At 44.9% G+C, this 13254-nt stretch overlaps 1 protein-coding gene across 20 annotated transcripts in view; it reads left to right on the top strand.

Annotated features, from left to right (window-relative positions):
• ZFHX3 (zinc finger homeobox 3) overlaps positions 1 to 13254 on the top strand; it is a 408431-nt gene that overhangs the window by 242871 nt on the left and 152306 nt on the right. For 15 of the 20 annotated variants that reach the window (XM_083513430.1, XM_083513429.1, XM_083513427.1 and 12 more), the window contains one exon: positions 7838 to 7998. The exons of the other annotated variants lie outside the window; for them this stretch is intronic. The gene's annotated coding sequence lies outside the window, so the exon portion shown is untranslated. The remainder of the gene's footprint in view (positions 1 to 7837; positions 7999 to 13254) is intronic. 20 annotated transcript variants of the gene reach the window in all.

Genomic DNA, 13254 nt, shown 5'->3' with positions numbered 1-13254 from the left:
TTGCTATCTAAAAGAAAGGGGAGGCAGGTGGTCCTTTCTGGGGTGGGGATTCCAAAGGATAGCACCAGAACAGAAAAGGCCCTTGCTCCGGTTACAGACCATGGCCTTTAACTATGACCTCAACACATAGAAGGATCCATATGGGAGTTGGTGGTATTTTAGGTATCCTGGCCTTAGAGGTCATCAGCAGTCTAAAGTCTATGCAGTTCTGTAAGTAGGGATCTAACATATTTTGAGAAGTCCCCATTAACACTGACAGCTGTGGTCTGGACCTGCTGTGTGGCTATTGCGTAGCTACGGGGCGGGGGCTAGCTGGGTTTTTTTGCCCTGGGTGAAGCTTTCAGAAGGGTACCTTAAGGCTCCCAACCCCCCCCCCCCCCCGTGTGTGCGTGCGCCAAACTGCGTTTTTGACCTGGGTGAAATATAGCCTAGTTTCACCCCTGGTGTTTGGAAACTACTTCTGAAAGCCAGGCTACTTGCATAAAACACATTGCAATTGGAAATTACCAGTGCATGGACGACTGGCAAAATCTATTCTGTCTCTTCCTCCACCCCTGGGCCAACTGTGGAAGCCAGTCCCTGGTTAAGGATGACAGAGAGGTTGTTGGTCACTGGCTATTCTCTACAGCACATCATGAAGGGTTGAGTGACTGGAGGGAGAGCCTGTATATTGCAGAGACCTCAGAGCAGAAGGCGTTCCCTGTGTGTGTATTCTCTGTGTGTGTGTATTGCATTATATAGGCCTAACTTGGAGCCCCTCTCTGCCCCCACTCCTCCCAGAGCCTTTGACAGTAGAGGAAGAGGTACCTGCTCTTATGGGGATGGGTGTTGTTCCCAAGGGTATAGCACTTTATCCCTTTATCACTTAGAGGTTTTCTTACAAAGTATTATATATATTTTTGTTAAATAGACAAAGGAATGCACTGGGAACTACCATTGGTGTGGGCTCAAAACTGTCCAGAACCTTTGGCTCCACTTGACTATGTTCCCAAGATTGCAGCTAGTTCTCTCTGCCCAAGGAATGTTGTAGGTTCCACTGAGAACCAAGCAAGGCTCCATTTTCAGAGCCCTTTTGTTTAATGGTGATGAACTTACTTTTGTGAACTTACTTTTTATAAGCATGGATCCTCAGGTGCCTGGGTTGTGTATGCTGTCAGGCATGAGAAGTACCTCACCTGCTTTTCTTTCTGAAACATTTCTATGCATATGTGGCAGGGTGCCTGGATTTTGTAAGGAAGGGAAGATCAGTGGCATCCACTCTGGTTTCATACGTACAACTGAATGTAGTGTGGAATATGCTGCTAGGGATGTATAGACAACCACTCACTACAGTAGACTAGAGCATTAACTGTAGCTACTGTGGTGCATGGGAGAAATTTCCATGACCCAAAGTGTCTGTATATCACCAGTCATGGGTATGTACAACCAGAAATGTGGGATTTTGCAGTGAATTTTGAATAAGAAAAGTTTCTGGTATCCTGTATTCAGCAAACAAAGCTAGCAATTTTCAAGCTGCCAAGCTTGCCTATTACTGTATTTGCTATTAGAATCCATTCATTATCAGTTATAAATTGTGAAATGGAAAATTATTATAAATAGGTAGAGTACATTAGATCAGTTTAGTGTGGGGCTTCCCTTGGGATTGGTCTGAAATAACAACAACAACAACAACAACAACAACAACAACAACAACAACAACAACATTATATATCACCCTATACCCGGAGGTCTCGGGGTGGTTCATAGAATAAAATCAAAATATAAATCCACAAAATGCATAATCAAAATAAAAACAACTCAATACCCCCCCCCCACTTTTTAAGAGGGCATAGGATGATAATCAAATCAACCAAAGGCCTGGTTAAAAAGGAAAGTTTTTGCCTGGTGCCTAAAGGTGTATAATGAAGGCGCCAGGCAAACTTCCCTGGGAAGAGCATTCCACAGATGGGGAGCCACTGCAGAGAAGCCCGTTTTTGTGTTGCCACCCTTTGGACCTCTCAGAGAGGATGTACACGAAGGGCCTAAGAAGGGGATCTCAGGGTCCAGGTAGGTTCATATGGAAAGAGGTGGTCCTTGAGGTATTGCGGTCCTGAGCCGTTTAAGGCTTTATAGGTCAAAACCAGCACTTTAAATTGGGCCTGGAAGCTAATTGGTAGCCAGTGCAGTCGAACCAGGATGGGTGTAATATGCACAAACTGTCTTGCTCTGGTGAGCAACTTGGCTGCTGAATTCTGCATTAGCTGAAGTTTCTGAACTGTCTTCAGAGGCAGCCCCTACATATAACACATTGCAGAAATCTATCCTTGAGGTTACCAGAGTACAGTGGTACCTTGGGTTACATACGCTTCAGGTTACAGACTCCGCTAACCCAGAAATAGTACCTCGGGTTAAGAACTTTGCTTCAGGATGAGAACAGAAATCGTGTGGCAGCAGCAGGAGGCCCCATTAACTAAAGTGGTGCTTCAGGTTAAGAACAGTTTCAGGTTAAGAACGGACCTCTGGAATGATTTACTGCATGTAATGCGTTAAAAGAAAATGTGATGAAAATGATGTATAGATGGTACATTACACCAGTAAAGTTAGCAAAAATGTATAAAGTAAGTAATAAATGTTGGAAATGTAAGGAAAAAGAGGGAACATTTTATCACATGTGGTGGGAAAGTAAAAAGGTGAAAGGCTTCTGGGAGATGATATATAATGAATTGAAAAAAATGTTGAAATATACATTTATAAAGAAACCAGAAGCATTTCTCTTGGGTATTGTTGGAAACGATATAAATAAAAAGGAAAGTAAGCTTTTTTTATATGCAGTAACAGCAGCAAGAATACTATTGGCCCCAAAATGGAAGCAAGAAGAGTTGAAGAATGGAGGATGAAATTAATGGTTGAAGAATGGAGGATGAAACTTGCTTCAGTTTTCTTGTTAAACACATATCCCCCCCCCCCCCCCGGCTTTCTGTGACCTTGGAATCAGAACTTGTTTTTAACTGTTAGAATTCCTCGAATTCCTGTTTTTTGTTTTTATATGCTTTAAGACTACTGCTTTACCAGTTTTATGCTGTATTTTTGTTTTAGTGATACAGTTTATTGTATTTATGTTGTGGACTGCTTAGAGATTTTTTTAAAAAGTAAGCAGTTTATAAATGCTTTAAAAAAAATTCTATGGAAAAATGAAGCACTGGATTTTTTACTGTCCCACATTGCTGCATAACCCACACTTGTAACTGAGAATGATCCTTATCTACATTTTTTTTAAAGGGCCCTGCCCATCTCCAGTGACTTCATCAGCTGGAGCTGTAATTCCCAAGATTTCTCCCTCAGGGAACATTTGAGTGGCCTGAAAAAATGGTTTTGGAGTCAGAGCAGCACAAGTTTCCTTTTTGTATTAACTGTGGATTCTGGCCCCCTAATAAAGGAGTCATGTCGCCCTTCCTCTTTCATCTCTCTAGTCCAGCCACCCTTATTTCTACTCTTATGGGGCTTTTTCAGGGGAATCATTAAGTAAGAGATACTTGAAGCTGTAGTTTAATTGATCTTTATTTTGATGGGAGGGGAAGAATATATATTTCCCAGTGGTGCTCAAGTCACCTTGGATCACCTTTGTGGTCAGAGTAGCTGGTTCTGGCAATGAATCTGTGGGTTTGTTATGATTAGAAAAATAGGTATAGGTCTTGGGAGCCTTGAGCCTGTGGGCAAAGCTCAAAAGTAGCTGGAGAGCAAATAGGCTATTAGGATGTCTGTTGAATACAGTCCCAAACAAGACAAAAGCGTCTAAACCAGCCTAAGAAACTATATACTCCCTGATAAAATGCACCTCTGCTCTTCCTTGCTTTAGTGCTGTTGTGGTTTGACAATTATAGAGTGCCAGTAGGGGACTAGGCAGTCTGCATGCCCTGGAAGTGGCATGGGGTGCATCCAGGTGCACTGTTGGCACTTTGGGGTTCTGTACAGTGCCTGGAGAATCATCGCTATAATACCTTCCAGTCTAATAACTTAGTAATGCATTCGAAAGCAGGGCAGCCTCTATTTCAGTGAAAGATTCTGACATGAGATGATGGAACTGCAAAAATCTTTTTGTTTTTTTCTCCCTGCTGGATTTGTGCAGGGATCACAAGAGGGAAGTATTGTGAGCTGCATGACTCCACAGGAACGTCACAGTGAAAAGGGGCCCTCCTTTAGGGGTCTGGATTAGGTGATTTACCTTTGTGTTGTTCACACATATTTTCCTGTAAGGTGGGTCCAGTGTAATGAAGTCATATGGCCCTGTTCCAGACTTTGTTGTGCTTTCTCTTCTTAAGTTTTTGTTGAGAGACATTTCATTTGCTCAGTAAAAGCAATTGCTACAAGAGAGGAAGCATGCTCCTCCCCCATGTTGGACAGAGGTATTCTGCCAAGTAGAGGTGAGGGCCCTGCTCTTGCACGCATGAACATACTCTTCAGGAGGTATGGGGCACTTCCCCTTAAGAGTTTGTGCTCTGTTCAGTTTCTCTGAAATGAACATTGGGGGTTTTTTTAGGGGGTGGGGGCAATACATGGCTCTTCTGAATAGAGTGCTCTCATTGATATCTGTTGCCTTAGGTCTCTTGGAGGGGAACTAGCAGGGAACTGTAGGGTAGGAGATTGCTTGGATTGGGTGAGGGCTGTGGAGTGTTTGCTCAGTTCAGCTTGTGGTTGGAGAGGGCAGGGCTAGATGCTATGTGGTTGTCAGCTGCCATGCTTCCTAGATTGTCTCCTTTCTCTGGGCCTGTTTTAGAGATGGCTGACTCAGTGGTTGTTCCTGAATTTTGAAAAGCTTCTTTTTGTATCAGCTTCTTGTAGTCCTCCCCCCCCCCCAAGTATATTTGAGAGTTGGGACAACTTTTTCCTTGCTTTACATAGAGATAAAAAAAACTACATTCTACCCCCACAGAAGCAAGCCTTCCTCAGTTTTATGGGATATGTGGCTTAGTTTAGTGTTAGAGTCAGTCAGGAAGCATAGGTAGTGCTATGTGATAGCAACAGCAAGAAACCTGACTTGAGACGTGTCATGTTAGTTGAAACTATTTCTTTGGAGGGTGCAGTTTGAGGTGGGGGGAGCTTTCTAAGAAGGAGAAAGGGCCCCAGGCAGTTGAAAGTACAGTGGTACCTCAGGTTACCTACGCTTCAGGTTACATACACTTCAGGTTACAGACTCTGCTAACCCAGAAATAGTGCTTCAGGTTAATAATAATAATAATAATTTTTTATTTATACCCCGCCCTCCCTAGCCAAGGGCCGGGCTCAGAGCGGCTTACAAGCAATAATAAAAACAAGATGAATGATTACAACTTAAAAACAAAAATAAAATACAACATTAAAATAATGGAACATTAAAATATTAAAATGTAGCCTCATCGCAGGAGGAGAAGGAAAAGAAAAAAGAAAGAGAGGGAGGGAGGGAATCAAATTGGCTCCAAGCCAAAGGCCAGGCGGAACAACTCTGTCTTACAGGCCCTGCGGAAAGAAATCAGATCCTGCAGGGCCCTGGTCTCATGAGGCAGAGCGTTCCACCAGGCCGGAGCCAGAGTTGAAAAGGCCCTGGCTCTGGTTGAAGCCAATCTAACTTCCTTAGGGCCTGGGACCACTAGGGTGTTGTTATTAATGGACCTTGAGGCTCTCCGTTAAGAGGTTAAGAACTTTGCTTCAGGATAAGAACAGAAATTGTGCTCCGGCGGCGCGGCAGCAGCAGGAGACCCCATTAGCTAAAGTGGTGCTTCAGGTTAAGAACAGTTTCAGGTTAAGTACGAACCTCCGGAACGAATTAAGTACTTAACCTGAGGTACCACTGTACCATTTATCTGAAAGTCTGCAAAGTTTATCAATGTGACTTGGGGTTGAGCAACTCTTCTATCCCTTCCCGCCCTGGTGTTGCTTGTTTTTCCGAGGGTGGGATACACAATAACTAATGAAGTGCCTTTAATCTAAGAGCCTCCAGAGAGGCAGCAGCTTCCTCTGGGAATTTTGAAGCATGCAACTTCTGCATCATTGGGCCTCAGGACAAACACTCTTCCTTTCTGCCTTTAGCCTCAATCAAAGAACTTTCTTTCCCAAAACAATGGGGAGGGGGTGTGAGTTCCCATCATTTCCAGTTATTACGACAAGGTGGCATGTGGGAGGGCTGCCTTGCTTTGGCTGTCTGTCCTAGGCTTGTGCAAGAACCTGATCTTTCTGGGCCTTCATTTGGTTGCAGCACTCTCTTAGCAAAAACGTCTCAGATGTGTGGTTTTGAATGTTGCTGTCTCCTGGAAGGCTGATGCTATGCCAAAAAAAGCTTGTTTGTGGTGGGGGGGGGAGAGCTTGGGCCTTGTCACAGGAGTTGGGTTGGTGTTTGTGCATGGTGAAGTGGCAGTAGGGATGGCAGGATTTTCATTTCATGCTGTTTTCCTTTTCTACCCAGCCACTGTTTGCTGCCTCTGATCTTTGATCTTGCAGTTAAATTATCCCCCCCCCTTGCTTCCATTAGCTCAGTATTGTGGTGGTTCAGACTTGACTGCACATGAGAATTTCAGTTGTGTGGAAGTTGAATGGATGTGCCACAGAGAAAAGTTTTGAAGGGCTTGGAGAGCTAACCAGCAGTAGTTACCGAGACATAAACAAGGACTTAGAGTTGGGTGCATCCTTCTCTATTCTGAGAAGTGAATTGCAGATAAAAAGAATAGAATCATAAAGCTGAAGGAAGCCTTGTAGCCCATCTAATCCTGCTACCTGCTTGTTGCAGGAAATGCAGGGATCTAGAGCAGGGCAGTCCAACTTTTCATACCAAGTGGGCTGTAATGGTACTTCAACCTTGAACCCATCCATGGGGAGTATGAGGCTAAAATTTGACAGCCCCCCCCCAGCCCTTCCCAAAGCCTGATAGGTGAGGTGCTGAGCTTTGGGAAGGAGGTGTGAGGCTCTGACAGAGTCCTAGAGCCCTCACACCTCCTCCCCGAAAGTCAGCAGTGTGCTAAGTAGGCTTTTGGGGGGGGCGGAAATCACTTGCGTCCACTGGGATCTTGACTTAAAGCAGATGAATATCAAATGGTGTCTAGAGTCCAGTCCTGTTGTGTTTGATGAGTTTCAGTTAGTAAGGCTTGAAGATGTGGACAAGGTGCATGCTTCAGTCAGGGCAACCAGTTGTGCTCTGGACCATTACCTCTCTTGGCTAAAAAAAAAGTAGCAGGGAGGGGACAGCTGGCTAGGCCAAAGAGGTGATTAATACCTCCCTGAAAGATGGGGTGGTCCCTACCTGTTTGAAGGAGGCAGTGGTGAAACCACTCCTTAAGAAATCCTCCCTGGACTTGGAAAATCTAAAATTACCAACCAGTTGCTAATCTCCCCTTCTTGAGCAAGGTTATTGCATCAGTGGTCGTGAACCAGATCTAGGGTGCTTTTGATAGAAACAGATCTAGGCGCTTTTGGTAGAAACATTTCAATCTGAGTTTAGGCCTGGTTTTGGCACAGAAACTGCTTTGGTCACCCTGTATGATGACCTCTGTTGGGGTAGAGACAGGGAAAATGTGACCCTCTTAATTCTCCTCAACCTCTCAGTGGCATTTGATACCATTGACCATGATATACTTCTGGAGTGGCTGTCCAAGTTAGGGATGGGAGGCACTGCTTTGTGTGGTTCTGGTCCTACTTAGACGATCATTACCAGAGGGTGATGCTTGGGGAGTGCTCTTCAGACCTGTGGAACCTTCAATGCGGGGTTCCTCATGGTTCAATTTTATACCCTATGCTGTTCAACATCTACATGAAACCACTGAGTCGAGTTTTGGAGTACATTGTCAGCAATGTGCTGATGACATACAGCTCTATTTCTCCTTTACATCTGCAGGTGTGGCAGTGGATGTGCTGAACCGTTGCTTTGCCTGGATAATGGACTGGATGAGAGCCAACAAAACTGAAGCTCAATCCAGTTAAGACTGAAACACTGCTAGTGGGTGGTTCCCTAGACTGGATGGCTGGGAGGGGGTTACACTCCCTCTGAAGTGGCAGGTACGTTGCTTGGGGGTACTTCTGGATCCTTTGCTGTTGCTTGAGGCTTAAGTGGCTTCAGTGACATGGAGTGTCTTCCATCAGCTTCAGTTGGTGGCCCAGCTGTGTTCCTATCTGGACAGGAGTAGCCTAACTACTGTTGGCTATGCTCTGGTAATCTCTAGGTTAGAATATTGCAACACATTATATGTAGCTTTGCTTCTGAATATGGTTTGGAAACTACAGCTGATGGGCCGGTTGCTGGTTCCATAAACTCGTCCTCAGTGCCCCCACCCTGTAAAAAGCATTATTGAGAAAAGCTGTCTGGACAACCTGCTAAGGCAGAAAATAACACAATAAAATTCAAAATGGTAACAAATAATTGCATATTTATTCAAAATCCAATTAAAACTATTAATTTTAATTCAACAAAATAGATGAACCTGATCCAGTGATATCATCTTTTTGAAGTTTGATAATCATTCCCTGTCATTCCCTTGCCTCTTAGTGCCACCCTAGATGAACAAACCGCTCCCCAGGGGACTGCAGCCCCCACTTTTATAACCCACTGCTCTAAATGGTGGCCTATAAATATTTTTAAATTGTAAAAGTGCAAACAGTCTAGAGCGCCTTTTCTGTTGTGGCGCCCTTGCGTAGGAACCATATTCTGTTTGAGTTACAGCAACCCCCACATTGATAGTATTTCAGTGCCTCCTGACAACTCCTTTGCTTTCCCAAGCTTTTGTTGTCAATTTCGTTCTTAATCTGTTTGCTTTGGATTTACTACTTTATGGTGGTTGTTATAAACATGTTGATTTTATTGTAATTTTACATTGTGCTGTCCAGTTGTATGCTTTGTAATTTTAAAAGGAAAAGTGTTATAAAATATTTCAAATAAATAAATAAATAATAACATATTTTTTGGGGGGGGGGGGAAATGCAACAGCACAGAACAAGAGCTCCAGTCGGTAATAAACTACTGGAGCTTACAAAAATTAAAAACTAGAAGTCAGCAATGCTTAAAAAGTTATTTGCCTAGTGCTGAAATGACAGCAAAGTAGGAGCCATGTAAGCCTCCCTTGGGACAGTTAACGAATCCTGAAAAGCACTCTTTCATTTGCTACCTGCTTTACTTCAGATGGAGGACACAACCAGAGAAGGCTCTTGGATGTACATTTTGGCACACGGGTGTATTGATATGAGAGAGGATGGTCTAGTACAGTGTTTCCCAACCTTTTTTGGGCAAAGGCACACTTGTTTCATGAAAAAAATCTTGAGGCACACCACCATTAGAAAATGTTTAAAAAATTAACTCTGTGCCTATATTGACTATATATAAAGTAACTCTCTTTAATAGGAATCAAATAAACACAAAGAAAGTATTTTATAATTACTTTATTATGAAATAGTAAGTAAACAGAAATATGAAAAATTATAAAATACTTTATTCAGTGCGCAACCTGGGCCTGTTTGGCTGAACACAAAGCTGATATTCTGGCTGGAATCGAAGAAAGACACACACGTAGCTCTTCGTCAACAGCTCTCAGTCTCTCTCTGTATTTAGTTTTTATAGCAAATGAAGGAAGAGTAAGCAGGCTGGGGTGGGTTAAGTAAGGGCTGAAAGTGCCTAGATGAAGTGGGGGAAGCTAGAGAGGAGGTACATTCTGACGTTTGAGGATAGACTAGGTTCTTTATGTGAATGATAGGTGAGTTATTTGACAGATCGAACTGAGAGCAAGGTGTGGCTTGTGTAGCTGGGGTGGACATGAATGTTTGGGGTGCAAACCCCAGGCCCGCCAGGTCCGAGGGGGGGCAGGGAGAGACGGGCCTGCCTGCCTCTGCCTGCGCTGTGGTGTGTTTTGCCCCGACCGACGGACGGACCGACCTGCCAGCTGTCTCCGCAGTAGCAGCGCGGACTGGAGCTCTGTCATTCTCCCCGCCGGTACCCAGGGAGGGGAGTGTGGGGCGGCCTCTGTGGAAGCGACGGCGTGCTCCTCCTCCTCCTCCACTTGCCGGGCTAGAGCCAGCCGGCTAGCGCTCGCCCCTCCTTGCTCGAGCCGACCCCGCCGCCGGGGGCCTTCCCGTCCTCTCAGCGGCGCCGCCTCGCGTCCCTCTTCCGGGGGTTTGGAGGGGGCTGGGGGGAGGAAGGGGGCGAGGGGGAGCAGCCGCCGCCGCTCCTGAGGAGATTCTGAGGCGGTGGCGGGCGACGCGTGGCGGAAGAGGAGGGGTCCCGCCAGCCCCGCGTTTCTCTCTCTCTCTCCCTCACGGAAACCTTCCCCTCAGCTTCTGCCGCTTTTTCTCTTCTTTCCCTCTTCCTTTTTTTTTTTTAAAAAAATGAAAAATCTTTCCTTTCTCTCTTCTCCAGCCCCCCCTCCCCTCTTCACGGAATTTCACTGCACTCGGGCGCCGCGGCGCGCAGGCGCACTGCTCGCTCCTCTTTCCGCGCAGGCGCCTTCTCTCGCTCTTTCGCCTCCTTTTCTTTCTCTCTCGATGGTCCGCCTACAAAGGAGCGAGGGAGGTGCCCTCCATGTTTGGATTTGCATCCAGCAGGAGATGCCGCCGCCGCCCCGCCTCTCGCCGCCCGACTCGCCCGCCTCCCTCCCACGGCACACCAGGCAACGTCTCGCGGCACACTAGTGTGCTGCGGAACACCGGTTGGGAAACACTGGTCTAGTAGCTACTTGAGTCCTGTACCATGTAGGTCTTGTGTCAGTATTTTTAATTGAGCCTGGAGGTGAACAGGAAGCCAATGAAGTGGGTGGGATAAGAACCCACCCCCTGGGTCTTGTTGACATTGTAGCAACAGCATTCTGAGTTAATTGAAGTTTCTATTTTGTCTTCAAGGCAGCCCTACAGAGAATGCATTACAGTAATCCAACCTGGATTCAATAATTTTGGCTATTGAGGAATGTGACAGGCTGCCTATTGAAAAGGGCAGATCAGTTTGTTCATATTTCCCCTTCAACTGACTGCCATTTAGTTTCTATGCCCAGTTCAAAGTGCTGGTTATGGGTGCTGATTTTCTCAGGGAATGTCTCCTTCCATGTGAGTTTCTGACTCTTAAGATATCTAAGGAGGTCCAGCTCTACTTTCCACTACAGTCATACCTCGGGTTACAGACGCTTCAGGTTGCGTTTTTTCGGGTTGCAGACCGCCAAAACCCGGAAGTACTGGAACGGGTTTCGTCAGTCGCGCATGTGCAGAAGCACCGAATCGCAACCCGTGCATGTGCAGACGTGCCGCTGCGTGTTGCGGACGTGCGTCTCGCACAGATCACGTTCGCAACCCACTGTATATGAAGAAGTTAGGCAAACCTCTGCAATTAACAGGACCTTTTCTGTGGCAGCCCTGACATTCTGAAACTCTGTTGCAGGAGCAGTTTGTTTCAACCTCCTCCCTGCTTTCCTTGCAGAGCCAGTTGAAGGATATTGTTTTCCAGAGTCTCTTTAATTTCTGCTGCTGATGCTTGTTCTACTTTTGTTTTGATGCATTATATCTTGCTGTTAGTTTTACTAGGATTGGTTTTGTTATTGATATGTTTGTGAGTTGCTAGTTATACTGTGTTAACCTGTTAACTGCCATGACTTTTTTATACACATCTTTCTATATAAGTAAAATTTGTTCAGAGCAAACTAAAAAAATCTGACTCCATTTTTTTTTCAATTTAGCTTTTAAATAATTGCAGTTCAGGACCAAGCAAACTGTATCCTCCCGTCGCTGCCTTTAAAGCAAGGGAGAACAGAGCCCAGGTTTGTGGGATGTACCAGAGCCCCAAGAGCCATCAACTGGAGCCACATGCAAAAAACAAAGTTGAAATCAAAGTAGATGATGCCTCTGTGCAGGTGCTGAGCATACAACCTTGTTTTGTCACTGGAAGTGAGCTAAGCTTACCATCTTCTCACCTTCCAAGCCTCATCCATTTCTACAGTCTAATTTAGGGTGGTTTGGAGTCATTTGTTGCCACTCTTAAACAGGTGGGATTCTTAGCTGAGCTATTGCAAATCACCCAGAAAACTACCAGTAGATCCCAGTCGACATTATTTCCACTCATGCTCTAAATGGTGGAAGTGATTGTTTCTAGGAAAAACACAGGAGTCCAACACACTCTTACCTGGCAAAGGTGTGTTGTCTTCTGTCCTGACAATAAGCAGCCTTGGGTTGAGGATTTAAAAAACAAAACCTAGAGAACTCAGTGAAAGGCTTTATCATCCATGTTGCTGTGTGCTTACACTGGTAAGATTATACCAGGTAAGATGATAGAAATTTTGCTTTTTCTGAAAACTTTAGGGCACCCCATCCCTTAAATATCAAGTCTGAAGCAACACTGCTTTTGTGATCAGCACCAGGTTTCCCTTTGGACTGTGAGCTTCATGTTATGCTGCCACCTGCAAAATGGAACCAGCTGTCTCTGGAAGCCTGAGGCAAGGGGTGGTACTTGCCTACAACCTATGGAGAGCCCAGTGAATCAGTGTGTGTGGTCAAAAGGTGTACTTTTTTTTTTGAAAAAAACTAATCACTTGGGCAAATAGCAGTGATACAATAAAAAAATCTTCAATTGGAATAGAATAGAAATACTCTTACTAGTGATTACAAGATTAGCAAGATTCTGACTGCTTTATTCATCACAGCTTAGCTTTGTCTATTCTTCATGACCACCTTTTCACCTTCTGATGGTGAAATGAATTTGTAGAACACTTTCCAGAGAAATTGCCATGTATGGAATTCTTGCCTAGTCCTGCCCCAGCAGAAGCTCTCCCAATCTTGCATTTCCTGTTTTTGCAGAGTAGCCTGGCTAATCTGTTGCAACCAAAATAGAAGGGTTGTAGCCGTTCTCAAACCCATTTTGGTGCTTGGTGTATAGAGGCTAGTCTGTTGAGGTATAGAATCATAGAATCATATGTCCCAGCCCTCTTTGTACCGGTACTTTTCCTCTTCTTGGTATCCTGTGCAATTGCCTTGTGCTTCTGTTTGCACAGATGTGAGCCCCTCCCCCTCCCTCCCTCCCTTTTGAGGAAGTTGGCAGGCTGCCTCCTTTCAATGACCCACCTAGAGCTGCTGTCCAGAGTAGATTTGTATATGCTAATGGCCTTGACTTGTCCTAGCTTGTTTGTAGTGATTTGTGACTGCATTTATATGCAAATACTAACAACTTGCTGCTGAGTTAATTGGTGCTTTTCTTTTTGCTTCCTACAGCTTTGGGAAAGGGTTGGTTTCTTTTTATTCCAACCCTCTCTGGCTCTATAAAGATATGTATCTACCACAGTGAGGTTGAGGGTA

The sequence above is a fragment of the Podarcis liolepis genome, assembly GCF_965112155.1.
Source record: "Podarcis liolepis genome assembly, chromosome: 7".
In the NCBI taxonomy this organism is placed as follows: domain Eukaryota; kingdom Metazoa; phylum Chordata; class Lepidosauria; order Squamata; family Lacertidae; genus Podarcis; species Podarcis liolepis.
The sequence above is the reverse complement of the archived record's forward strand: the minus strand, read 5'-3'. Positions and strand labels throughout refer to the sequence as shown.